Consider the following 26964-nt stretch of genomic DNA (forward strand, 5'->3'; position numbering starts at 1 on the left):
TAAAATGCAATTTAGCTGTTGTGCTTTATCCACAATGTTTTCTACAGATACCAAGAGTCCCCTTCCAAGTTGCATCACAGAGACACAAGTTCAAAACATATATATATATATATATATATATATATATATATATATATATATATATATATATATATATATATGTCAACAAATGTAATGAAAACAGTACAACACAAGTAACAGTGTTAGAAAACCATCAACAGTGTATCTTGGCTCCATGATTTCTTTATTCACTCACTGGTAAACTACTATCTGAGTCTCACCCACCTTCCCCTTTCATTCCCTGTTCTGCACTCATTTTTTTATTTCTTACAAAAAAAAAACAGTTTTCATTCTCTTTCACTTATACTTAAAACCTATAATTATTTCAGCAGTCACCACTGTGACTGGCAGTCAGTGACAGAGATCGGCTTCCACTCTTGCAAAACATATCAAAGAGAACAGATAACCAAGAAACAAAGGAAAATACATGCAAAAGCAATTTCTTTTTTTGACAATCAGTAAAAAATTAACATGCAAGGACAATGAACAACACTGGAGAAAAGGTGTAGTTTAAAAGTGTCTAATTATCACAGAACTTAGCATATGAACACTTCCAGGGCTACAGTTTCTAGGTCACTTTATCCATGCATTTACAGTATAATTTATGTAACCAGCAATCTGCACATCACCAGTTACTGAGATTTGTGTAACATTACCCACACATCAATGGATATTACAAACATACTGATGATGATCCGCCAGTTCTGGTAACATGATGGAAAGAAACAGTAACCTATAATCCTGTCAAATGAAAGTTTTAACACACTGATTTTTGGAAAGGACTGACATGCAAAGTACAGCTGTATACTTACCAGTAAACTTCTGAATAAAGGTTCCCTGAATCATGCAGACATAGAAATCCTGTGCTGATCTTTCTTAGAACATGGCTGACCTTTTGTGCAAATGGAGGTGCCAGACCCAAGAGACAGCTATTAGAGGCAGCTTGGTTACAAATTAAATTTCATTACAAGTTCACAGGTGGTTGCTAGGCTAGTGACCCGAAGATCTTTATAGGCCTGGCCGTGTGTGCCCAATATAATACTAGAGAAACCCAACATAAAGGATCTTGCCTAAACTCAAGATCTTAGTTAGTAATGACTACCCATATCTAGGAAGGTCATACGTGAAATCCCATGTAGGAATTTACGGTCTCCCATCCAGTCATTCAGGCTACGCTTAAACAGGTTCACAGAGGGGCTTCATTCGATGTGAACTGGTAGCCTATTCCAAACGACTGGCAACCTCTGAGAGACATATTTATCTCTCCAGCAGGTCGTATTTATGTTGCAGGCCAGGTTAAGGTCTCTGCAGCAGGTGACCCTTGTCTCATCTGACTTGCGGATGTGGAGCATTTCTATTAGGTTTGGGTTTGGATCCAAGATTGCTCTGTAAGCCAAGCACAAGTCTCCTCTAAGTAGTCTGTATGCTACTGAGTACAGTGATAGTGACTTCAGTCTGTCCATGTATGACATACGCAGGAGACCCTAAATTTTCTTGGTTAGAAATTTCCGAGTTCTCTCAAGCTGCTGCAGGTGTCTGGTAAGGTGCTTACCAACGGGAACACTTTACTCAATTATTAGCCTGATGAGGGTCTAGTACAGTTGAGTTATGACTTCTTTCATTCTTGAGGCAATCTCTTTGCTAATGAGGTGTGCAATGTTAAATGCCTTCCTTACCACAGCAGCACATGTGGTCAAGTTTTAGGCTACAGTCAACTTGCATTCCCAAGTCTCTTACTACTGAGTTAACTTAGGATATTATTATTTATATGATAGTCTGCGGGGATATCGTTTTTACCGAAGGGGGATGATGATGCATTTTTTGCACTGAGTTTGAGTCCAAGGCTTTGGTACCAATCACTGGCTTGTGCAAGTCCCTCTTGAAGTATACTGACATTGTCTGGGGATTCAATAACTGCACCTAATTTGCATTCGTCAGCAAACTTAGTCAGCCACAGCCCCTATGTTTTGGTCTGAACCTTTGAGAAGTATATTCCAAACAATAGGGGGGCCAGCATTAACCCATGTAGAACCCCACTGCTAACAGGTCTGCTGGTTGAGGTAAGGTCCCAACACTGACTGAGTGTGATCTGTTGGTGACCCAGTTAGTAACCCACCTAACAACATAAAATCTCCCAGATAATGCTGTGGTTGAAGAGAGTTCCTAATGGAGTTGCTAACTTATGTTTTAGACCATTTAAAATGCAACCTGGGTTGCCATCCTGTCCCACTGAGGCTGTGTTTTGGCCTTAGAGAGAGCATTAATTACTTGCTCTTTAGAGATGCAAGGTGCAGGAGATGTAGAGGGAATGCTTTGTTCATAGATTCATATGTAGGTACTAGGCTATCAGCCCAAGGGCCTACATAAGCCTAGCCAACAAGGTTCCCTGGCTTATGCCACCCAAGAAAGTTATTTTCCTGTGCCACTGTCGAGCAGAGACACAGAAGTGATCCCCGGGGTGTATTTCCTATTTCCCATCCACTCATCAAGATTTTTCTTGAAGAGTGCTAATGAAGAAATTTGTTTGATATAGATGGGTAGCCTGTTCCAGAGTATGGGAAGTCTCTGGGACAGGAATCTATCCCTCCAGCATGTCCTGTTTATTGTGGTGACAAGGTTTAGGTCCCTACAGCGTGTAGCCCGGAGGGATTGGGATTTCTTTAGGTGTAGCATGTCCAACAGCTCTGGGTTTGACATAGCTTTATATGTTAGGCAGAGATCACCTTGGAGTAGGCGATATGCTACGGAGTAAAGCTGAAGTTTTTTGAGGCGGTCAGTGTAGGACATTTGTTTGAGGCCAGTAATCCTCTTTGTGAGGTACTTCTGTGGCCTTCCCAGCTGCTGCAGATGTCTTGTGAGGTACATTCCAAAAGGGGCGTTGTACTCTATAATGGGACTAATGAGTAGAGGGGAACAATGACCTCTTTTTTCCTGGATGAGAACCCTTTTATGATGAGGTGTGCCACATAGAAGGACATCCTGACTACTATGGCGATGTGACTATCAAAGGAGAGACTACTGTCCACCTGGGTCTCAAGGCCTCTTATCACGCATTCGGTGTCAAGTAGACTGCTGCCTATGTGGTAGTTAGCAAAGGGGATGACACTGCACTTGTTGGCATTGAGCTTGAGGTCATGGCTCTGACACCAGGCATCTGTCTCAGTGAGGCCCTTCTGTACGATGTCCACATCATTTGGGGACTTGACTATGGCTCCTAGTTTGCAGTAATCTGCAAACTTCATTAGCCAGAGGCCTTCTGTGTTAGTCTGTACTTCAGAGAAGTAGATACCAAACAGGAGAGGTCCCAGGACGGAACCCTGTGGTACTCCACTTGTCACTGCTTTGAGGTCAGATTTGGAGTCTGCAACTTTTACAGTGTGTGTTCTGTCAATGAGCCAGTTGGCAACTCATCTTGTGATGTAGGGATTTATACCTAGTTTAGTGAGTTTAGCTATAATTCCAGAATGGGGGATGGTGTTGAAAGCCTTGGCGAGGTCAAGATAGGCTGTGTGAACACCTTACCCTCATCTACGGCTTTGGTGACTGCCTCAAAGAAGTCGATCAGGTTCAGGAGGCATGATCTGCTTTTCATAAACCCAAACTGGGTGGGATCCAGAGTTTGGAGGATACCAATGTCTTTGTTTATGAGTTCCATGATCATACGTTCCATGGCCTTGCAGACCAGGCTCGTCAGGCTAATAGGTCGATAGTTCCCGAGATCAGTGGTGGCTCCCCCTTTGTGGAGTGGGATAACTGCTGCTGTGCACCATTCAGTGGGCACAAGGCCTGATGCGAGGCTATTATTGAACATGGTGCTTAAGTGGGGAGCCAGTTAGTTCTGAAGTTTGTGTAAAACGCAGCCTGGGATGTTGTCCGGTCCCATGGATGCTGTGTTTTTGGCATTAGAGAGTGCAGCTTTTACCTGCGTAGTTGTGATTACAGGGACTCTGCATTCTTCCTGTATAGAGATGGGTCCTTTAGGGGGTGGGAGGGGGGTAAAGTTAGCACTGAACCTATCTGGCAGGATGTTGGCAATATCAGTTGGTTCTGTAATTTTCTTGCCTTTGTGCTGTAACTCAGAGCAGATCTGGGTATTTGTGGAATGTTTGGAGGGGACTGGGGGTGAAAGTTTCAACAAACCTGTCAGCTAACAGGTTAGCTATTTGTGCAGTATTAACGTGTGTGATGCCACCCACAGCTAGTTCAGCACACGTCTGGGTCCTGCCTTTTAGGTTACAGATATAGCTGAAGATTGCCTTATGGTTATTCTTAACTATGGTTGCAAAATTTTTTTCGAAGTTGCCCTTAAAGAATTTTACAAGTTGTCTTATTTGTTGAAGCAGAGGAGGGTGTTCTTCCAGTGCTGGGACCTCCCTTTTTTTATTCTTAGACATCAACTTCATCCTCTTGTTGTATCACTTATTCACTTATTAATGCTTGATGTCCACCAGGGGGCTTGATTTTTTCTTGAGGATCTTGTTTTGATCCTAATTGGTACAGCTGTGTCAAGACTTTTGTGTAAATGTTTGTACAGGGCATTTGTGTACCCCTTAGTACAGTTGTCAATGTCAACCATGGGAACAGGAACTTGGAAATCATTTATGCCATCCCTTTGGAGGGTATAATTAGCTTTGTTGAAAATGTTTAGCCTGATTTCACCTAAGAGGAGTTCAGGTGTTATAGCTACTTCAAATGTGACTAATTTGTGATCAGATTTAACCACTGAGGGTCCTATATTTGTGGTGGTGCAATGGTCACCCATGATGGTGAGGACCAGGTCAAGAATATCTGATTCCCTTGTGGGATTGCATACTATTTGTTCCAGGGCATTAATGTAAAAGTCCAGGAATGTTTGTGCAAGCATGTTGGTACTTGTACAAGTTTCCCAGTCAATGCAGGGACAGTTAAAACTGCCCATAACTAGAGTGTTAGGTTGCAATTTTATTAACTCCAGTATGTCCAGATGTTACCTACACTTCTCTTCTACAAACACAGGCACAGACTATTGTACTAAAACTTATTTGCAAGCAACACCCTAAGATGAAGAAACTCAAACTAAGAAGCAGCTTTGGAAAAATAACAATAATAATAAAACTGTAAAAAAAAAAAAAAGAAAAAATACGAAAATGCAAAAGGCAAAATAGGAGCAATATGCATGAAATTCAACACTACCAAACCAATATCTATATCCATTACAATGTGCAACAAATCATGCTGATTATGAACAGACTAGGTGAATAAAATCAAAACACACAAACACACAATTATAATGCGTGTAAAAAAAAAAAAATATATATATATATATATATACATAGATATATATATATATATATATATATATATATACATATATATATATATATATATATACTTATATATTACATAATAGGTGTATGTATACACATGTATGTTTACAAAGACACAGAGAAGTGGGTGTATATTTGTGTCTGTGTGTATATATGGCTGATTAAATATTCAACGAAAAGCAAATGGTCAAGCCAGTCAAATATTTGATCTAGCAAAATTCAGTCAAAAATACTAATGCTTACCCTACCACTCTAACTAATCTAACCCTGCTGCAACCCACCAATGCACCCAAAACTATACATCAAGTCTGACATCACCCAACAGAAGGGAAAGAATTCTGAACCCCCACTGTATCATGACTTTGTGCAGAAATATAATGGCACTTTGCAATCACCAGTGTATTCTCTTGGTTGGGCCACATCTTATCCAGTTGTACTTTTGACTGATTGAATGTGTGTGTGTGTGTGTGTGTTTAACGCCTTAAGGACACACAAGTGTTTCAGTTAGATATATGGGTGGTGCTGGGGGGGGGGGGGCATATGCCACCCTGAGTGCCCCAGTCCCTGGAAAACTAAACGCCTCTCACCTGGCTGAACACGCAAGTATGTTCTTACCTCATGGGTGACTGTGTGGCTTTTGAAAGGTCTCTGATATGCCTTTTACCGCATTTTAAACAGTAAGAAAAAATAGTTCGAGCAGCATCAGCAGTTAGAAGATGTCTTTTACTACATTATAAAGCAGCAATTGGGAGAAGGTGTGACATGTCTTTGGGAAAGAGTGTGTGTGTGTGTCTGTGTGTGTGTGTGTGTGTGTGTGTGTGTGTGTGTGTGTGTGTGTGTGTGTGTGTGTGTGTGTGTGTGTCTCTCTGACAGTGAGAGAAATTCCCCAGTTTGATAAGGGTCTCTGGTTAAGTAAGAGATGTTAATGAGTCACTTCCTATGGTCAAAAGTACAGGGTTTGAATCTTCCCATCTCCATTTGCCTATGGTGTGATTGTGAACAAGTCACTCAAACAGTACTCCTGGGACTCCCCTGAAAAGGGACACTTCCTCCAGTAGGTTTACCTGGTTAACAAACAGAAAAAGAAAATGAAGATTTGTCCCTTTTCCCACCCTTCCCTCCAAATTATTTTGGCTTTGGCCAGAATTCTTGAGCAAAGAACTTGAAAATTATTTTAGTCTGTTCCCTGTAAAGTCGTGGCTTTCTAACAAAATGTTGTGAATTAGTCAGTAAATTATGTCAGGCATATGAGTTTTAGACATGTCCTCCAGAAAATACTGGCTAATGCAACTTTCTAAGTATATAAGAGAAACATTTAAAATCTGTTCTGGATTGTTGGCGCTCTATCTCAGATTCTTCTTTTTTAACAAGAAACATCTACATTGAATTATCACTTATGACATAGGCAATCAAACATTTATATAAATTAAATCAAACCATATTGACATTTTCTGTTGCAAACATTATACATCACTTATCATTTTATACACAGTCACTGTCAAATATTACATAGCTCATCATTCAATTTTTGCCTTCCCTTAAACATTGTCCCTCTTTGAAAATACTATTCTGCATGTATTATTCCCACAATTTCAATTTTTCTATGTGATTTGCACCTTCCCTTTTGTAAAAATCCCACTTCAATTTTTTTTCTCTCTATTACTATATTCACTACTTGTAGTATGTATGCTTGGTTTAGACTTTGCTTTCCATTTTCGAGTAATTGCTTTTTGGCAGCTACTAGAATTAAACCCAGCGAAGCCTTACTATGTCTAGGCAATTTGATTCTGTATCATAGCTCAAAAAAACATTTCCTCAGTTACACCAATTTGTTCACCCAGTATTTCTGACAGGGTAGTCTATGGGGAATTTTTAAAGTCTGCCAACTCATTATAGTCTCCAAAAATATGTTCCCAGTTACCTCTTTTTTCCCCTATCACACCCCCAACATTTGTAGTCTACCTGAGGAAAAATTCTTTGGAGTCTGTGTGTGGTATAAAAATACCTATGCAAACACTACTGAGCAAAGATCCTAAATCTTCTAGACTTTGTTGCACATTTGGGAGCCACACAAACATCATCTCATTGTTTGTGAATTGCTTATCCAGTCTCTCTTCCAAATCCTTTCTAATATCGTGATTGATTCACAGTTATGCAATGTTTTATATGGCCAACTAAGTATCCATTTTTTAACAGCAGCTTCTGTTCTAGATTCTCCTAAAAACTGCACCAGTTCTGATCTTTCACTTAGGATCCTCCAATTCTTTTCTATTTGCCTATGCTCTAATATCAGTCCTTAATAGGGGAGGCAAAACTCAAGTCTGCAATTTGTCTCTGATTCTTGAGCTAAGACACTGGAAAGGCTTGGGGGAATATACAATGGGGTGCACTGAATGTTTGTTACAGCAGTGAGCTGATTATACTTCAGTCAGTCATTATTCATGTATTTGTTCATTCGTTTAACCACAAGTAAACATGTGAATGTATGGAGTCTTGCAAAGCGCTGTCACTGCTGGTCAAATTTGTGTGTGTATAAGCTGCATCCCAGAGTAGTTACTGTATAACGGAAGGACTCAATAGTAGTGAACAGGTGCTTCATTGTATGAGCCATATTCTTTGAATACGATCCTAGTTTTTCCTTGTTTTGTTGACTGTTGACAGTCTGTCTGTAAATGAGCTGTACAGCATAAAGTTTACAAGTTTAATGTTAAAATATTAACTATGACTGTATTTTTAATTTAATGCACTGTGTTGGGCTACAACACTTTGGTACTTAGTGCAGAAGAGTTAAAGCGGTGAGTTGTTAATGAGCTGCTTCCCGCTGTCTAGTGCTCGAATCCCTCAGCTTTCTTTGTCTAGTGAGAGTCTAGCCAATACATTTTACCAGACACTGCTCCTGGGCTACCCTGAAAAGTGACATTTGTATCCAGCAGGCTGTCCCAAGTTGTTAGCAAATTTAGTCCACACTTGTGTTATGAATTCCTGCACACTTCAGCTAGCCCCTAATTATGCCTCATTGTATGACATTTGAAAATGAATCCCTGCACATCTACTGTAGCTTAATGAACTGCCAGATGTATTTTCAATAAATGTGAGTTTCAAAGAAAGGGAAGTTTGCTGTTGCTCTTGCTGTTTTCAATGTGAGAGTGTTTTGTTCATCAAATGGTTGTAAGCATTTTGCTGTATTTTTTTAAATAAAAGTTTTAAATTAAATCCAAATATCTGTGATTACTGTGAAAATACAGGAAAAAAACTTTCAATTGTGTTTTATATAACTGTGAAGAGACAATTAATGGGATATTTGTATAGCAGTGTGTGGCTGTCTGGTGCATTACTCTGCAATGGGCCACATTTGACCATGATCTGACTCAGCTGTTCTTGTTCAGAGATTGCACATGAGTATTTACCCTCATTTGTATGGTTTATCTTTTTGCTTTTCTATCTTTTAGAGACCCAGGAGTACTGTCTGGTTAAGTGAATTATTCATGGTTACGTAGTAGGCAAAAAGAGTCAGAAATTATCAACTTTGTACCCTTGACTACATCAAGCTGCCCACATTACAGCCTTAATCTTCTGCACTAACTTTCAGACCTTTGCTTGTGTCTTCATTTTCTGAAAAACTACTGAGGATTAAAAATAAAAAAAATAATGTTTATAGTCAATTAAGTAAAGTGGATTATTAAAGTTTCATACTTTTTGTTGTTCAAATGTTCAAAAAATGCATGTTGATGTAAAACATGCTGTCCTGCTAACTTTTTATGTGACTAAGAGTAATTTGCCTCTTATCTGTCTCCGATTTTTCAGAACACTGACCTTGCCTCATAATTATGCCCTGTTCCTCTTAACGTCTTTTTTTTTTCCTGGTAAATCACTAAGGTTACTATCAGTCAATAATGCTAGTCTTTAGAGTTTCATTGTTTTTTATTGTTCAGAGAATGCATGTTTAAGCAACATTTACTTTTCTGTTAACATTTTAAGGCACTTGTATTAACACGCTTCTTCCTGTATTCAAAGCTACAGGGGTTGAATCGTTTCACTTACTTTTATCTACTCTGTGACTTTCAGTAATTCCCTTAACCAGACAATACTCCTGTCACCCCCTGATAAAGGACTCTTTGCCCATTGGGTTCACCTGGTTAACAAATATATAAATATTTAAAATTTGTCCCTTTTTGTCCCCCATTATTTTTGGCTTTGTCCAGAATTCTTAGGAATGAAATTAAAAGATATTTTGGTCTGTTCCCTCTAAAATTTGTGGCATTTGGCAAGCTGTAGTCACTAAAAAATGAGAGGCATGTGAGTTTCAGATTTTGTATCCTTCAGAAAATGTTTGGAAATGCAAAACGTATCACTCTATCAACTTTCTAAGTACATAACAGAAATATTTAAAAGCTGATAATTATGTTGTTCCTTGTTTTTGATTCTTAAATTAAGACTGAGAGGCAAAGGGGCATTGCACTGTATAGTTCTGACATCAGCGAGCTAAATTACATTTCTAGGTTATTATTTATGAATTTATTCATTCACTTGATCTCAAAGTATTAGCAATGCAGTGGGTAAAATGAAGTAATAATAATTGACATGAGATGAAAGGCTAAAAGCCATCTGTTAATGGGAGTAACTAGAGATGCTAAAAAAGAATATGAGAATAATTTGTTTAGTGTGTGTGTGTGTGTGTACGGGGTCTTAGACTTTTTCAACTTATTCCCAAGTCTCTAATACCTGAATAGCTAGGCATGTGGCAAAATACAATATATTACAACTGATGTACAACTTGTCTTATAAACAGTGTAAAAGAAAAAAAATTACATTGTAACCATGGCAAGCTGAGAGAGAGACTTGGGTTATCAAATAACTTTTCATAAGTATAAAGTCCATAGTTTATCTATAGTGTGAGGTATTTCTAAATATGCCAAATTTTACATAGCTGTTCCACACTGTGAAAGATAGTGTAGTATTCCATGATGGAACGTTGACTTTAGCTGGAGTTTTTTTTAGCTCTTTTGCTTTTCGGTGTTACATATGTTATATTATTCATGATATTGCAAGCCTGATCTTACCTGAATTGCTTGACTTCTTGACATTGACTGGAGTGGATTGTGTATTTTTTTAATTTTTTGGGGGGGGATTAACGGCTTGCGCATCTGAGACCATGGACTTTTGCAAGTTGAGTCATTTCTCCCAAGAGTATTTTATGTTTGAAGAACTGGATATGTGATAAAACAAGTGCAAAATAATACTTTAATAATGCTGTGAGCTCCCTTCCTAATTATCAGTAAATGTTACCTCTTTTCCCACCTTATGACAGGTAGCGTATCATTTCATATTTGAAAATGGAAAGTTGATTAAGGCTGCAGTTTCTTTAACTATTTTGCTTGTCGGTGCTACAAGTATTATGATAATATTGAACTTTTAAACTGTTAAAATGAATAAAGCCTCAGCTTAAGAATTTAAGAATATGTAGTTTTAATCATCTCAGTTACTAAAACTTTACATTCATAGAGCCTTCTGCTCAGACTTGCTCATGGTTGTAAGGACATTCAGAAAATTATAACTGCAAAATTTAAAATCCCACACGTTCAAATCCAAAAATAGGTTACTCTGCCAGATATTACTGTTAAAATGCTACCCGTCACTCTCAACTGTCCCTATTTCTACAGAATGTCCCAATTTTGCTTCAAATGTTTGTCCAGTCCCTCATAACAGTTTTAATTTTATGGTAAATTACTCATGATTATAGTCAATCATTCATGCCAGTCATTAGTTTTAAACTTGATCTTCAAAAAATGCATACTGAAGCAAGACTTGTTCTACTAACTTTTCATTTTTACTTAATGTTTTACGTGAGCTACAGTAATAGTTCATAGGTAGGTACTAGGCTATCTGCCCGAGGGCATTTATAAGCCTAGCCAGTGTGTGTCAGCTTTTGCCACACCATTGATTAATTAACTGAGCCTCTGTCAAGAAGAGCCAATGAAGTGATCCCAGGGGTGTATTTTCTGTTGCCCATCCATTCGTCAAGGTTTCTCTTGAAGAGTGTTAGTGAGGGGCTCTGCCTGATGTAGTTAGGAATTTTGTTCCAAAGCATGGGGAGTCCCTGTGACAGGAATCTATCCCTCCAGCATGTTCTATTTATTGTTGTTGCGAGGTTTAGCTCACTAGAGCGAGTGGCTCACAGTGACTTGGATTTCTTTAGGTGGAGCATGTCCATCAAGTCTGAGTTGGACATGGCTTTGTAAGTCAGGCAGAGATCACCTCTGAGTAAGTGATATGCCACTGAGTACAGCTGAAGTTTTTCCAGTCGGGCTGCATAGGACATATGTTTGAGACCAGTAATCCTCTTGATGAGGTACTTTTGTGATCGTTCCAGCTGTTGGAAGTGTCTTGTGAGGTACTTCCCAAACAGGGCATTGTATTCTATGATGGGTCTGATGAGTGACGAGTAGAGGGGCACTATAACCTCTATTTCTAGATGCGAACCCTTTAGTAATTAGATGGGCTACATAGAAAGATTTCCTAACTACTTTGGCAATATGATTGTCAAAGGAGAGATTACTATCTACCTGGGTCCCCAGATCTCTTATTACCTCTTCTGTATTAAGGGGGCTGCCACCTATGTGGTAATTCATGGGTGTTTTGTTTTTCCCAAATGGGATGACTATAATAGTTCTTGATTTTTACCTCCCCCATTATATCTGGCTTTGTCAGAATAAGTTGAGAGGTATGATGCTTCCTCAAAACATTCATATCTAAATTATTTCTACTGATGTTATTTCAACAAACCAGAACTAGAGTAACTAGATGGTTCATGGTGCTGAATTTGCTTGGTACAGTTTTTTGTCTTTATCAGTGCTGTTTTTCTTTGGAGGAGGCTAAAAAACTATGTTTATTTGCAGTCTCAGTAGCTCAACAGCTTATCTGTAGGCATATAGTTATATAAAAATCAAACAAAACCCTTAGGCACAAGCAAATACACCACAGAGGTAGTATAGGAAGAAGTGGTTGAGAAGTTCAGCTAGTTCAGAGGGGATGGAGGGAGGGTAACCTGGACTGCAGCAGGGTGAACACTCGAACATCTACATTTATGGTAGGTACAAAACTGTACTATGTTCATCGTGTTACCCTGCTGCAGTCATCACACTTGGGTTGAATCCCAAAGCTAAGGATGGGAGGTGGAATCAAACAGGATTAGAAGAAGCTAGTAGGACCTGCAAAACTGCATAAGCAAAACCAGCTCTAGTCTTAGAGTATAGAGGTAAATGATAGTGTTTGGTGAAGGTGTGCACTGAACTCCAAGTAGCAGCTTCCAGAATGTCCTTGGTTGGCACTCCCCTGAGAAAGGCTGCTGATGTAGCTGTAGCCCTGGTGGAGTGGGACCTAATGTTAGCAGGTAATGTTTTCCCATGATGTGTGTAGCAGAAACGTATGCAATGTCCTATCCATTTTAAAATGGTCTGTTTTGAGATAGCTTTTCCTTGTGATCCTGTAGCATAGGCTACAAAAAGCTGGTCAGTTTTTCTGAAAGCCTTAGTTTTATCCAAGTAGTAACGTAATTGCCTGTGAATGTCCAAAGAGTGCAAGAGTCTTTCTCCTTTGTTCTGGGGATTTGGGAAGAAGGTGAGCAAGTGAATGGTTTGGTTTAGGGCCACACTGGATACCACCTTTGGCATAAAGGAAGGATTAGTTTGTAGAGAGACTCTGTCTTGATGAAAAATGAGGAAAGGTTCCACTGCCATTAGTGCCTGTAGCTCTGAGACTCTTCTAGCTGAGGTTATTGCTAGTAGTAGGGCAGTTTTCCATGAAAGAAATTTTAAATCAGCTGAAAAAGCTGGTTCAAAGGGCGGCAGTGTAAGCTTTTCCAGAACAAAGTTGAGATCCCAAGTAGGTGTTGGAGCTCTCCTTGGTGGTCTTAAGTTTTTAGCCCCTCTGAGGAACTGTCTTAGGAGTGGATGTGAAAATAAAGGAGGATCCGTGCTGTAATGCGCTGAAATTGCTGAGGCGTGGATCTTAATAGATGAAAAGGAAAGTCCTTTGTGTAATATCTCAGTCAAATATTGTAGAATCTGAAGGATGTTTGGATCAAGGGGGTTTAGGCCTTTAGCCTGGTTCCAGGCGAAAAATCTTTTCCATTTGTCTGAATAGGTTTTCCTGGTGCTGGGCCTCCTGACCTCCAGAATGACATCTATAACAGCTTTGGATAAAGGTGTTGGTTGGTTGTTCAGGTAATTTGCCATGCAGCCAGGTTTAAAGTCTTGAGCTGGCTGTGTAGAATCTGATGGTCTCGCTGGGTGAGCAGGTGAGGAATTTGTGGCAAAATCCACGGTGGGTCGTGTGCCATATTCCTTAAAATTGGATACCAATGTTGGCGTGGCCAGTCTGGTGCAACAAGCATCATTTGTGGCCTCTCTAATCTGACAATGTTTTCCAACTGAACTTTCCAAGCTAGAGGATGGAAGGTCCTTGTGCAAAATTTTTGAAGTAGGTGGTTGTGAGGGCTTGCAAACAGATCTATGTCTGGGCGTCCCCATCTTTGAACTATCATTGCAAATACTTGTGGATCTAGTTTCCATTCGTGTGAATCCATGATGTTTTTGCTTAGGTCGTCTGCCAATGTGTTTTTCTTTCCTGGCAGGAATTGTGCTTGTAACTGAACCTGGTAAGAGAGTGCAGTGTTCCACAAGGTCATTGCTTGCTGCATAGAGGGTAGGAATGTGTGCCCCCTTGCTTATTTATGTACCACATAACTGTGGTATTGTCCAGCTTTATTAGTAGTTGTCCTGGGTGTAGAAGGTCCTTGAAAGCTGTTAGGGCATTCTGCACTGCTAGCATTTCTTTTTGACTGATATGCAGGTGTCTCTGATCTGTAGTCCATTTGCTCTGAATGCACTGCCCTGCCATGTGTGCTCCCCAGGCATAGTCCGATGCATCTGTTGTCATAGTTTGCCTGGCTGTGGGTAAGGTGAAAGGCTGACCCTTGTTGAGGTGACATGCCTGTGCCCACCATAGAAATTCCTGTTGAAGGCAGGGAATGAGTGGTATCATTGTCTCCAGGCTGTGCTGAGTCCGTACACTTTTCAGGTACCATTGTAATTTCCTCATATGCAGTTTTGCAAATGGTATTAGAAGAATGCAAGATGCCATGAATCCCAAGGCCTGCAGAATTTTTCTTGCAGGGAGTTGGGTCTTTGTTGCCATTATTTTGAAATATTGAAACAGCTGTTGTTGCTTGTCTGGCGTGAGGAAAGCCATCTGGGCCGTTGTATTCAAGCTGGCACCCAGGAATATTATGTTTTGTGAGGGTACTAGTTTTGATTTCTTTTCGTTTACTGTGTACCCTAGGCAACTTAGAAGGTGTTTGACAAATACCAGATGCTTTAAAAGAATGTCCTTGCTTTCTTCTTGAATAAGGCAGTCGTCTAGGTATGGGTATATTTGAATTCCTCTTTGTCTGCAGTATGCAATTACTGGTGCCGGCATTTTGTGAAGACCCTGGGCGCAGTAGATAAGCCAAAGGGCAGTGCAGAGAATTGGTAATGCATTGAAACTGCAATGAAGCGGAGGTATCTTCTGCAATTTTGTCTGATAGGGACATGCAGGTATGCCTCCTTGAGGTCCAAAGTGACTAGCCAAGCATTCTTGCCCAGCATGGGAAGAAGCTGCTGTAGTGTTAGCATCTTGAATTTTGGTACTTGCAGATAGGTGTTCAGAATTGAAAGATCCAGAATGGGTCTCCATGCTTTGTCCTTTCTTGGGACTAGGAAGAGTCTTGAGTAAAAACCTTGTCCTTGCTCCTGTGCAGGTACCTGTTGAATGGCTTTCATGTTCATGAGAGCTGTAATTTGTTTTTGTGCCTCTGCCCATTGATTTGGTGGCAGGTTTGGCATTCCTTTGATCCTTGGTAAGGTATGAAAGTGGAATCTGTATCCTTGGGAGACAATGTTTAGAACCCATTTGTCTTTTGTGATGATGTGCCAGTTGTCTGCAAAAAATGCTTTTTTTCCCCCCAGGGAGTTGCCAGGAGAGATTTGCTTGGTACTTTGAGGATAGAGTCATTGTGTTTGTCTTCTGCTAGCCTGGGGCCTGTCTTCTCCTCCTTTCTGGGTAGCAGAACCCCATTGGCGAGGTTTGTAAGGGCCCTGTGACTGGCCTCTGCCCCTTGGGCGTCTGTATTTGCCCCTCTGTGATCTGTCTGAAGCTGGAAAGGACCAGGATTTTGTTGGCCAATTTCTGCTGAAACGAGGGGGTTGTACTTGCAAAAAATCCTTGACCGTTTGCATAGACTTTGCCTTATCCTCCATTTTCTTTAAAACCTCTTCTGCTTTGACACCAAATAATACATCCTGCTGTAAAGGTGCATCCAATAATTTTGATTTAACATGGTCGGGGGGGGGTTGTTCTTTTAACCAAGCATGTCTACGTATGACAGAGCCAGTAACAGCTGCTCTACAGGAAGCTTCCAATGAATCGAATCCGCATTGCAAGGTATGTTTGCCCACCTGTTCAGCTGCATGCAAAAGATCCTGCATTTCCTTGAATTCAGGCTGCTCTGAATGTGTGCTCATTTTTTGTTTTAACTGAGACATCAGGAATTGTTGATATTTCAGGATGTGAAACTGGCAATTTAATGCTCTCATAGCCAGAGTTGCTGAGGTGTAAATTTTCTTTCCCCATCTATCTAAGGCTCTGGAATCCCTTTCAGAAGGCACAGGATTTTTAGCCATAGAAGCTTTTGCTCCCTTAGGACCCTGGGAAATTGTTTCTGGGTCAGCAACAGGACTTTTATAAAGGAATTTGTGAGAGTCAGGTACTCTGTAGTACCTGTCTGGTTTAGCTGGAGCAGGAGGTAGAGAGTCTGGATTTAAACTAGACTTCAAGTAAACATCATTCACAATATCTAAAACAGGAGAGATAGCAAGAGGTCTGTGCTGGGGTAGTAAAAGGAATTCTCGGAGCCTTTTCTTAGAATCTGAGTAATCCTGGCCTTCCCAGGGGAAATGTTCCCTCATGGTATGCAAAGTTTCCCCAAAGGAGTAGTCTTCAGGGGGAGAAGCCGAGGGAATGGAATCTTCAGCCTCAGAATCCTCATAAGGTGGAAAAGTGTAATCCTGTTCCTCAGAAGAATCTGAGGAGAGAGAAACCTGGTCAGAGGATGCATAATCCTCCTCTTGTCTTGGTCTTTTATCAGAAGGGGGATGGGAACCCCTGAAAAGGGTAATTAAATCTTCAGCCATCTTAAGCATTTGTTTCTTAGGCATGGGGCCTTGAACTGTAGCCTGAGGTACAGTTTTTTTTTAGTTTTAAAGGAGTTTTAAGTTTAGCATAAGATTTAATGGTGAGTGTAGTCAGTCTAAATACACCTTCTGCAACCGAAGGTGTTTGCGTTGCACCGGTGTCTAGTTCTGCTCCGGTGTCGGTAGAAGGCTGCGTAGGCCTAGTGGACTCCGCTTGGGAATCCGCAGCTGTCTGGGGTTCCAGTTCTGCGGTCGTCAGGGGCTGCGTAGGCACCTCACTGAAAACCGGAGAACCGGCGACAGGCCCAACTGAGGCCTCGGTGTCTGGATTATTCCTAGGCTGCCTGTCCTTATCCTTGCATTTTTTATGAGTGGCAGTCGTCGGCTGCTCCGATGGCATGATATAATTAAATTTCCTACCCAAAGTAATGCCATGCGAAGTCAAAACGGCGTTTGATAGTTCTTTTATTAAACCTAGCGCAAAACTGACAAGCTGTGACGTCGTGGTCTGGGCCTACGCAAGGAATACAATAGGAATGGAAGTCTTTATGAGGTATTTGCTTCCCACAAGAAATGCAATTGTTAACTTTTTCTGACATCGGACTGAGACAAGAAAATGTTCCCCAACGGGGTACTTAGCTTTAATGAAGACTTCGGACTGAAATTCAAATCAAAAATCTCAGGTGTCGGCCGACCGGCACTTGCGAACTGCTTCAGCTTCAGGCACCGCACGGCAAGAAAGACTGAAGAAAATGGCGTCGGATGCCTCTTAAATACCCCTGCCGCACTGACGTCAGGGAAGAAGCGCGAGTAACTGACGCCGGACCAAGACTTTGGAATTCGGGCCGACTGCGGGACCGCCTGACGGCAGGATAACCCAAGTATGATGACTGCAGCATGGTAACATGATGAACATCTAGCTACCTCAATGCCAAACACAGGCTGCACGGCCAGCCCAGTAAGAAGATGGACAAATCCCACTATTCTCCCTCTAAATAGCAATCTAAAGACCATTTATGTAGATATACTATCCTGAATACTGCACTAAGTAAATGACAGTATTTTCAGTAATACAGTTCAAAGCACAAAATACATGCACAAAAGTCTTCTGATTTTGTCATAAAAAAGGTGAGTTTCAGTCCAAAATGAATGGATACAGCCTAAAACCACTATTAGAAGAAAATACACCATAAACTGATGAAAGTGTTTAATATATAAAATTCTGCCAAAAACGCAATTTAAAGGAAAAAAGAAGTTAAGTACTCACCATAACGTTCCATCTGAGTAGGTACTTCATTTGTCTGCAACCTGTGGGTGTCGGATCCGATCTTGGATCCGAGCCGGCAGCTTTACTAGCTAAAAGATCCAAGCTCCTAGCTCCTCCCCTTACCCATAATCCCCTGCTACATACTCCCTTTCCCCAGATCGAGTTTGCCTAAACTAGCAACCAAGACTCTCGACCAAGTACCATAACCTACTGCCTAACTGCATGAACCAGTGTCATTCATAGTCAGGAAGCACGATACTGGATAGGGGGCATGGAGGGGGGGTCGGTTGCAGACAAATCAAGTACCTACTCAGATGGAATGTTATGGTGAGTACATAACTTCTTTATCTGAAGTAGTTACTTCATTTGTTCTGCAACCTGTGGGACAGAGTCTCTAGCTACCTAATAAAACCCTGGGAGGTTCTCAAGGAAGGATATTCCGGAGCACCGTGGAGCCAAAGGAAGCCCTACTCCTGGATATCATATCCAACTTATAATGAGAAATGAATGTATGAGAAGAGGACCAAGTAGCTGCTGAACATATATCATCCAGAGGAACTCTGGACCAAAACGCTGCAGAAGTAGCTATGGAATGAGTTGAATGGGCATGGACTCCGGAAGGAGCAGGTTTCCCTGAGGCTAAGTAAGCATGGATGATGCATTGCGAAATCCAGTTTGCTAAAGTAACTTTGGTAATAGCCTTTCCTAAAGAAGGTTTGGCAAAGGACACAAACAATTGATCAGACCTATGAGTAGCCTTCGTCCTGTCCAAGTAAAAGCGCAGTTGTCTGTGTACATCCAATTTGTGTAATTTATATTCCCCTTTATTCTGGAAGTTGGGAAAAAATACTGGTAAATTAATCGAGTGATTAATATTTGATTCAGAGGCCACTTTGGGCAGAAAGGAGGGGTTAGTCCTGAGAGACACTCTATCCTTATGAAAAATTAGATAAGGGGGTCTCATGCAAAGCGCTTGAAGTTCTGAGACCCTCCCGGCTGACGTAATAGCGATCAGAAAGGCTGTTTTCCAGGATAAAAATTTTAATTGAACCGAGGCGGCCGGTTCAAAGGGCGGACTCGTTAATGCCTGCAGAACCAATGTCAGGTCCCATGGTGGAACCGCAGTCTTAACTGGTGGCTTCAGCAGAAAAATTCCTTTCAAAAACGTTTTGCATATTTTAGCTGAAGTTAACGATCCCACCACATCTCCTATGTGAAAATGAGAGATGGCTGCCAACTGTACTTTAACTGTAGATGCACTGACTCCTTGATGAAAAATATGTGACAAGAATTCAAGAACAGTTGGGATAGGGACGGTAAAGGGATCCAAACCCTTATCTGTAGCCCAGATAGAAAAACGCTTCCACTTACTACTGTAAATTTTTCTGGTAGTAGGTTTGTGCGCTGCTACCAGAATGTCTTTCACTGGTGAAGAGATACCGGGAGTCCTTGCCATCAGTGGAACTGGATCAACCAAGCCGCGAGATTGAGGTTTTCCAGGTTTGGGGGTTGCAATCCCGCAGGATGCGAAATCAGATCCGGGATGGGATCCAAGATCCACGGAGGAACTGCACTGTGAGACCGCAGATAAGGGAACCAGATCTGGCGAGGCCAGAATGGGGCTATGAGGATAACTTTGCTCCCCAACCTTCGGGCTTTCTGTAGGAATTTCGTCATGAGAGGAAGAGGGGGGTAAGCATAGAGGAGACCGGATGGCCAAGCATGAACCAGAGCGTCTCTGGGGCTCTCCCCTGGTGGGGGAATTAGAGCGAAAAACTCATTGCACTTTGTGTTTGACGGAGAAGCAAAAAGATCGCAGCAAGGTAGACCCCACTTGAGGAAAATCTGTTTCGCTACTGACGGGTTCAGAGACCGCTCGTAAGGTGTGAGGATCAAGCGACTCAGCTTGTCCGCAAGAATGTTAGACCATCCCGGAATGTGCGTTGCTATCAGAAAATGGTTGGGGGATATCGCCCATTCCCAAACTCTCATGGCCTCCCGACAAAGGGGATAAGATCTGGTTCCTCCCTGTTTGTTTATGTACTAGACTACCGCCATGTTGTCTGTCTGTATTGCAATAGTCCCCAAGGGAAGAAAGTCGTGAAGAACTTAGAACGCTAGAAGCACCGCCCTTATCTCTAGGACATTGATATGCAGAGCAGTCTCCAAGGGAGTCCACGTGCCTTGGACGGTTCTGCCCATAGCATGCCCCCCCCCCACCCGAGGCGAGAAGCGTCCATGGTCAACATGGCTTGGGGTTGAGGCATCACGAAGGGTCTCCCTTCCCACAGCTCCCATGAGCGAAGCCACCAGAGGAGGGAGTCCCCTGCAAACCTTGCTCAGGGGAATAGGAGTGTCTAGGGGCTGTAGCAACAGAGACCATTGGACTTGAAGGGTCCATTGAAGAATCCTCATTCGCAGACGTGCATGCAGGGAAAGACTGATTGCTGGCCGCCATAGAGCCCAGCACTCTCAGGACTAATTCTGCCGATGGGGCTGGGGACTGAAGAAGTGCCATAACATGACGTGACAAACTGCTCAATCTGTCTGATGTTAAGAGGGAACGAGAGAGGCGAGTATCTATTTTGACCCCTATGAATTCCAGAACCTGTACAGGACGAAGGAAGGATTTCTGGAGGTTTATTGAAATGCCCAGACGCTGGGCAAGAGTGAGAGAATAGTCTCTGGCAGAACAAAGCTGATGCCTGTTGGAGGCGGTGAGGAGCCAGTCGTCCAGGTACAGAAAGACCTGAATGCTCTGGAGTCTCAGGTAGGCTGCAACAACTGCCATGACCTTGGTGAACACCCTGGGGGCTGTGGTGAGGCCGAACGGAAGAACCCTGAACTGATAATGACTGGCTCCCAGCTGAAAGCGGAGAAACCTCCTGGATCGTCTGTCCATACGAATATGGTAGTATGCATCCTGGAGGTCTATGGAGCACATCCAGTCGTTCTCCCGAAGAATGGGGAGAATTGATTGCAGAGTGACCATCCGGAACTTTTCTTTGGGGATGAACAGGTTCAGGGAAGAAAAGTCCAGAATTGGTCTTAAGTCCCCCGTCTTTTTTGGCACTAAAAAGAACCTGGAGTAATTGCCCAATCCGAACTGGTCTGTGGGGACGTGCTGGATGGCTCTTTTTTCTAGCAGTTTCGAAACCTCCGTAGCTGCCGCCTCCCTTTGATCGGGTGGGACATCGGGGAGGCGGTTCGTAGGAGGGGGAAGACTTAGAAAGGGAATGGTGTAACCCCTGGATATGATTCAGAGCACCCACCGATCCGTCGTAATGGACTACCAATTTTGGAGGTGCTCCGACAGACGCCCTCCGACTGCCTCCAGAGAGGGACAGCTGGGTAAGCCCTCAGGGCTGTTGCGCGGGCTTGTCCGAGAATGGTTCTCTAGACCCAAAATTACACAGCCCCCCTCTGCCTCTGGGCCGGCGTCTACCTTGTCCTTTTCTGACACTGAAGGACGAGGGGTCCGAAGCTGGACGGGACTGCTGAGACTTCCGGAACCACATCTTCTTTTGTCCCCTCTGATTCCTAGAGAAGGATCGTTGGGGATTTGAGAAGCGGACTCCGACAGCAGACAGCGTCTTCCCGTCCTTTTCACTTTGGACCAGCGTCTCATGGACGGTCTTGCCAAAGAGCGAAGAGCCGTCAAAGGGTGCGTTCGCGAAGGATGCCTTGAAGGGTTCCGCAAAATCGCAAAGGCGGAGCCAGACGTGACGCCGCAAGGCGACCCCTGCTCCGCTAGCTCTAGCGGCTCCCTCCATGGCATGGGAGAGTAGCCGCATAGAAGTGTTAGAAATAGATATCAGAGTGGCCAAGCGAGTCGAGAAAGTCCTCTTATCCTTGGCTGTCATGGACTCCGGGGGAGCCCCAGCGTATTCCTTTATTAAGTCTCGCTGGAGTCTGATGACGTGCGCCATGTAGTTCAGCGCCCTTATAGAGAAGGTGGCTGAAGCAAACACCCGCTTTCCAATGCGGTCCAACGTCCGAGATTCCTTATCTGGAGGATGGACCGAGGAACTCTCCTGTGCTAGTTCCTTCTTCGTGGCGGCTGCCACCAACATGGCATCCACTGGTGAACCCTTAGACCAAGCCTGCCTCTCCGAGGGAGGGCTAAAAATTTTATCTGGCCTTCTTATAATTGGCTCCACGGTGTCCGGTTCCTTCCACGCCCTGGTAGTAATTAGATCTACCAGGGAATCAGCCGGGGGGGACACCCAGGAGGTAGACGGGCCTGCATCAAACGCCTCCAGAAACACAGACTTGTCTGAGGAAGGTTTTTGGACAGACCACCCTCCTCTAATTCGCAACATTCCCATGATGTCTCCAAAGGAGACATCCTCAGGGGGTGATCTTGGGGAACCTTCCCCTTCATCCAAATCTGTGTCTTCCGTGAGGGACTTAGGGGAGTCCAGGTGCCTCCTTTTGCACTTCCATTTGTGAGGAACCTCCTCGGTGGGGCTATCCGAGGAGGGCTTGCCCACGGGGACACGACGACTAGGGCGCTAATACACACAATGAAAAGTATTCGAGTCTAACTTTTTTACATTTTTTTTTAAACCAGAAAGTTCTCACCCATGCCTAGGAGCTCTTCACTTGAAGCTTCTCTCAGCCGCGGCAAACGAGATCTGGGGAAAGGGGGTATGTAGCAGGGGATTATGGGTAAGGGGAGGAGCTAGGAGCTTGGATCTTTTAGCTAGTAAAGCTGCCAGCTCGGATCAGAGATCGGATCCGACACCCACAGGTTGCAGAACAAATGAAGTAACTACTTCACATCAATTATTTAAAATGTTATAATCCTACTCAGACATCTCAAATAATCATAACCCATAGAAAAAATGCAGTATCAACAAGTTTTCTGTCAAAACTTCCAAATGAATCTTTTAATTAACATGCCTTACTATGCTAAATAAAGTAAAAACAGAAGCATATGCAAAATTTATGATCAGAAAAAAAGGTCAAAGCAGCAGAATACACTATTGAAGCACCAACAGAAAAGGCAGAGGGAGGAAATAAAACCCAAAAGGAGGTTTCTTATCTGAGCTCTGCAGCTGATGTCACCCAATCTGAGAGAAGCAACATCCCATGAGATCTTTCTCTGACTGTGGCATAAGAAAACTGAAACGGTTCTGTCCGAGTTTGAAAGGCTATTCTGTTCCGGCTAAATGACTGGTTCTTCACCCTCAGACAGGTAGTGGGAAGAGCTCTGAACTTTGTCAGACTGTCAGAGGGAGGGTAGCAGAGCACTACTACCTATATGCCAAGTAAGGCAGTGTTTGTTGAACATCTATCATTGTCATTCAGGAGCTGTTAACTGACCACTCTTGCTTAGGGTTGCCATCCCTCCGTTTTTTTTTTCGGACTATCCGTAAATCAAACTGATTCTTTGGTAGTCCGGAAAACACTGTACAAACTCCGGTATTCTGTTTCAAAAAAGGAAACAGACTATCGGAGTTTGTAAATTGGCTGATTTACTATGCTTTTTTACAGAAAATCATAGTAAATCAGCCAAAAACAGGCAGCAGGAATGGAAAAAGAGGGTGTTCCCCATCGTGTGATGTCATCAAGATGTCACAAAATGGGGGTAATGTGGGCAGGAGAGGAAATGGGATGGGCAGGGTTACTCGTGATGCGAGAGGTGAGGCTTTACTCCGGTTTTAGCCACAACGAAAGGTGGAAACCCTACTCTTGCTTCTACTTCAAAGAGCTTTTAACAGACAGGCTTGCTGTTCTTGAACTGTTTGTAAGTTTCTGTGAGGCCATTTTTTGCTTGGGCTAAAGGGAAGTCTCTCTGTTGATCAGTGGCAGTGAAAAACATTGAGCAGCCTGCCTGCCCCTGTGGGAGTGTGGTTACTGACTTGAAACTGTAGTTTTATTGGCCATTTTGGGTCAATTCCAAAACTCCTTCATCTTCCTCTCTTAAAACCCTCTTTTGCGTGGTTTTGCACGTTTTTGTGCATAGCGCAACAGCGGGCAGTGCCGCCTAATTGGGTTTAAACTATTCTTGGCTCCACAAAGTCTGCTCTTCACTTTTTCCCTTAGAACTGCTCCATCTCTCAATTTAAACACCATATTCTCATTCTAAGGCCCTTCACTGGTCCAATTAAGTAATCCTACAAGTTAGCACTATTAAACCATAAGCACTACTTACTCTTATACTCTCTACGATTACCCTGTCCTCTATTGGTCCGTCTTAAATTCAGTTTCCCTATTACTCTAGCATGTCCAAAGGTCAGTCAATGGTTTCCTCTCCAGTCCAGCTGGTGAATCTGGGAATTTTGAGGCAATGTTACAACTGTCTCATGTACACGGACAAAGTACAGTTTTGTACCTACCATAAATGTAGATGTCCGATAGGAATGCATCTGCAGTCTTCACAAATGGGTTGTCTTGTCGTCAGGCAGCCCTTCGGTCGGCCGGATTCCAAAGTCTGGGTCTGGCTTCGGCTGGTGTCGCACTTCACCCGACGTCATTGCGGCAGTTCTTCGGGTATAAAGGCATCAGCCGACGCCATTTTCCTCAGTGTTTCTTGCCCCAGATGCCAGGTGCCCTCTTGGATGGCTAAATTTGGATAAATGCCAAAGTTTCCAAATAGTAGAGAGCAAACACACAAAATAAGCATGTATGTACATATATACAAACAAATACACCATAATAGATCCCCCCCAAGCTAGCTGAAGGTTGGCAAATATCCTAGGAGTACCTCAGAGGGGAAGGAGGGAGGGTAATCCTGACTGCAGATGCATTCCTATCGGACATCTACATTTATGGTAGGTACAAAACTGTACTATGTCCTTCAAGGATGCATCTGCAGTCTTCTAAATGGGTAGAATACCATAGCTAAACTAGGGGAGGAGGAATGAGTAGAGATTATGGTGTAGTTAGGATCCCTTGCAAAACAGCAGTGGCAAAACCAGCTCGGGATCTAGAGTATAAAGGTAAATTATAATGCTTTGCAAATGTATGCACAGAGGTCCAAGTAGCAGCCTCTATAATGTCCTTGGTAGCCACTCCTCGTAAGAAAGCTGTGGTAGTGGCTGTAGCCCTTGTGGAGTGAGGCCTGATGTTCTCTGGAGTTTTCTTTCCATGATAGGAGTAACAAAATCTAATGCAATTTCCTATCCATTTGGAGATTGTCTGTTTTGAAATTGGTTTTCCTTCCTTCCCTGTTGCATATGCTACCAGAAGCTGGTCAGTTTTTCTATTGGTTTTTGTCCTGTCCAGGTAGTAGCGTAATTGTCTATGCACATCCAAGGTATGTAGTAGTCTTTCTCCCCTGTTCTGTGGGTTGGGGAACAATGTAGGAAGGTGGATAGCCTGATTTAAAGAGACTCTGGATACCACCTTAGGCATAAATGTAGGATTTGTTCTCATGGACACTCTATCTTGATCGAAGATCAGGAAGGGTTGCACTGCCATTAATGCCTGTAGTTCAGAGACCCTTCTTGCTGAAGTTATTGCCAGCAGGAATGCAGTCTTCCAGGATAGGTATTGTAATTCTGCTGCTGCTGCTGGTTCGAAAGGGGGAAGTGTCAATTTTTCTAGTACAAAGTTCAAGTCCCATGCTGGTAATGGAGGTTTCCGGGGAGGTTTCACATTTTTAATTCCTCTCAGAAACTGTCTGAGCAGAGGATGCGAGAAGACAGGAGGATCCAAGCTGTATTCTGCTGAAATAGCTGAGGCATGTATCTTGATGGAAGAGTAGGACAGGCCTGTATGGAAGAGCTCTGCCAAGTACTCCAGGATGTTGGCTATGTTCACCAGTGTCACTTCTTGCCTCTTTGCAGTACTCCAGGTGAGATATCTTTTCCATTTTGCTGCATAATTCTTTCTTGTTGAAGGTCTTCGAGCCTCCAGGATTATGTCCTTAACCCTTTGGGATAAGTTTGGGTTAATTGTTGTCATGTAATGTTCCAGGCAGTTAGCTGCAGAGTTTTCAGGTTTGGATGCAGGATGTTGAAGTTGTTCTGTGTTAACAGTAATGGGATCAGGGGCAGTGTCCATATTTGTTCCCGGAACATGCTCCTCAGCAATGGATACCAATGTTGTCTTGGCCAGTCTGGAGCTATCAGAATGATCCTCGGATGTTCCTCTTTGATCTTCAGAAGCACCTTGTGCATCAAAGGAAGTGGTGGGAATGCGATGCTATCAGGTTTTTCCAACTGAAAGATAGGAGTCCACCTTCCAAGCAAGTGGGTGGTACGTCCTTGTGCAGAATTTCTTTAGCTGGTGATTGAGTGGGGATGCAAACAAGTCTATTTGTGGTAATCCCCATTCTCTTGTGATGGCTTTGAAGATGTCCGGATGCAGCATCCATTCGTGGGCATCTGTGGTAGTTCTGCTTAATATGTCTGCTAGAATGTTTTCCTTCCCTGGTACATAAATTGCTTGTAACTGAATGTTGTAGCCCAGAGCCACATCCCATAGGTCCAGTGCCAGCCGGCATAGAGGATATGAGTGTGTGCCTCCCTGTTTGTTGATGTACCACATAACTGTGGTGTTGTCTGTCATTATCATCAGCTGACCTTCTTGGAGAAAAGGTTTGAAGGCCTGGATTGCCAATTTTACTGCCATCATTTCCTTTAGATTTATGTGCAGGTGCAGCTGGTCTTGAGTCCATAGGCCTTGAATGCACCTGTCCAGCATGTGTGCCCCCCAACCGAGGTCTGAGGCATCTGTCGTGATGGTTTGTTTTGGTTGGCTTTTGCAGAAGGGCAATCCTGAGTTTGATTGGCAGGCCTGAGCCCACCATAGGAACTATTTCTTCAGGCAGGGAATCATTGGAATTTTGGTTTCTAGGCTGTGCTTGTGTTGAGACCACAAATTCTTTAGGTACCATTGTAGCTTTCTCATATGAGGGACCAGTATTATGCAGGATGCCATGAAGCCTAGAGCTTGCAGCACTTTTCTTGCAGTTAGATGGTTCTGCTTTGTTAATGCCAAGAAGTAGAGAGGAAGCTGCTCTTTCTTTTCTGCAGTTAGGGATGCCATTTGATTTGATGTGTCCAGTTCTGCACCCAGAAAGGTTATTCTTTGGGATGGAATCAGCCTTGACTTTTTTATATTGACTGTATATCCCAGGGCTTGCAGC

At 42.8% G+C, this 26964-nt stretch overlaps 1 protein-coding gene across 1 annotated transcript in view; it reads right to left on the reverse strand.

The window, feature by feature from the left end:
- Positions 1–26964, reverse strand: part of AKAP10 (A-kinase anchoring protein 10) — a gene marked incomplete in the record, with an annotated part of 1224755 nt that overhangs the window by 704800 nt on the left and 492991 nt on the right.

The sequence above is a fragment of the Protopterus annectens genome, chromosome 13.part0 (genome assembly GCF_019279795.1).
Source record: "Protopterus annectens isolate FY-2018-M chromosome 13.part0, PAN1.0, whole genome shotgun sequence".
Lineage (NCBI taxonomy): Eukaryota > Metazoa > Chordata > Ceratodontiformes > Protopteridae > Protopterus > Protopterus annectens.